Below are 2020 nucleotides of genomic sequence, written 5' to 3'. Positions count from 1 at the left end.
CAGACTAAGCCCCCTCCTTCCTCCCCCTTCCCCCCTTCATCCTCCCCGCCTTACCTCCTTCCTTTCCCCATAGTACCTGTATATGTATATATATATATATACATATATATATATATTTGTACGTATTTATTACTCTTTATTTATTTTACTTGTACATATTTATTCTACTTATTTTGTTAGTATGTTTTGTTTTCGTCTCTGTCTACCCCTTTTAGACTGTGAGCCCACTGTTGGGTAGGGACTGTCTCTATAAGTTGCCAACTCTACCTCCCAAGCGCTTAGTACAGTGCTCTGCACACAGTAAGCGCTCAATAAATACGATTGAATGAATAAATGAACCTCCTCACTGTACCTCGTTCACACCTGCCCCGTCGTCGACCCCTGACCCACATCCTTCCCCTGCCCTGGAATGCCCTCCCTCCACAAATCCGCCAAGCTAGCTCTTTTCCTCCCTTCAAAGCCCTACTGAGAGGCCAGGAGGCCTTCCCAGACTGAGCCCCATTTTTCTTCTCCTCCTCCCCATCCCGACGCCCTACCTCCTTCCCCTCCCCACAGCACTTGTATATATATTTGTACAGATTTATTACTTTATTTTACTTGTACATATTTAATATTCCATTTATTTTGTTCATAATGTGCGTATAGCTTTACTTCTATTTGTTCTAACGACTTTGACACCTGTCTACATGTTTTGTTTTGTTGTCATTCTCCCCCGTCTAGACTGTGAGTCTGTTTATGGGTAGGGACCGTCCCTATATGTTGCCTACTTGTACTTCCTTCCCAAGCGCTTAATAAAGGGTTCTGCACACAGTAAGCGCTCAATAAATACGATTGAATAAATGAATGAATGAAAAACGTTTTCAGCAGGAACGTAATTGTCAGGGATGAGAGTTTATGATCGATTCTGGGAAAAACCCTGGTACCATCATCAATTCTTCTGTACCGAAGTTCTAATGCTAATGGCAGGAGAGTTTGCGTATGCCAGTGTAGTTTAGAGCTATGCCATTGAGGGATGCTCTCACTAGGGTTACCCATAACGGAACCGTCTAAGTGGAAACTTCAGAAAAAGTTGATTTATCCTTGCTGGGCAGCAGTAGGATGGGAAAGAGTCAAAGGCGGATGAACAAATGATCAAAATGTGGATCAAAGACCACAGCAGAGACTCAGATTTTCACTGTGCAGGAGGCAACGGTAAAGCACTTCTTTATGTTTACCAAGAAGAGTTTATGGATATACATACCAAAATGACTACTGGTAGTTTATCCATAAATCCTTCTTGGTAAACATATGGCAGTGGTTTACCTTCTTCCATGCAGTAAACTTGAGTCTCTGCCCTCGACTCTCTCCCATGACTTTGATGCCCAGCACAGGTGAGTTTTTACTTGGAGCAGATTGCCTTCCACTCACTAGCCACTGGCCAAGCCAGGAATGGAATGGGCAGGCCTCTGCTTGACTCTCCCTCCCGTAGTCGAGACCGATAGAGTACTGCAAACTCTCCATATGCAATCCTGAGAGGGGCTGAGGATATTAGTTTGAGTACAAAATTACTTCTAGAGTATACGCTCGTCGTAGGCAGGAAATGTACCTACCAGCCCCATTATGTTGGACTCTCCCGACCATTTCTTACAGTGTTCTGCACACAGTAACTGCTCAATAAATATGTCGATTGACCTACAAAATTTCACTGCAGCCAAGGTCATCTTTTTATGTTCTATTTTAGGTTTCTGTCTCCTCAAATGATAATAATGCCTGCGTCTCTTATTAAATGCTAATTACACACCAAGCACAGTAGTATGTACAGAGGTGGATGCACAGTAATTCGATAGGACACAGTGTTTACCACACATGGGCTCACAGTCTCAATAGCGGGCACAATCAATCAATCAATCAGTCAATCGTATTTATTGAGCGCTTACTGTGTGCAGAGCACTGTACTAAGCGCTTGGGAAGTACAAGTTGGCAACATATAGAGACAGTCCCTACCCAACAGTGGGCTCACGGTCTAGAAAGAATTTCCGTT

The 2020-nt window shown here is 43.4% G+C and overlaps 1 non-coding gene across 1 annotated transcript; it reads right to left on the bottom strand.

The window, feature by feature from the left end:
• Positions 1–1380: 1380 nt before the first annotated feature.
• LOC119921618 lies at positions 1381–1518 on the bottom strand. The gene has a single exon (XR_005448564.1). It is a non-coding gene; the product is annotated as a small nucleolar RNA SNORA7 (small nucleolar RNA).
• Positions 1519–2020: the final 502 nt, after the last annotated feature.

Source organism: Tachyglossus aculeatus (assembly GCF_015852505.1).
Source record: "Tachyglossus aculeatus isolate mTacAcu1 chromosome 12 unlocalized genomic scaffold, mTacAcu1.pri SUPER_6_unloc_3, whole genome shotgun sequence".
In the NCBI taxonomy this organism is placed as follows: Eukaryota; Metazoa; Chordata; class Mammalia; order Monotremata; family Tachyglossidae; genus Tachyglossus; species Tachyglossus aculeatus.
The sequence above is the reverse complement of the archived record's forward strand: the minus strand, read 5'-3'. Positions and strand labels throughout refer to the sequence as shown.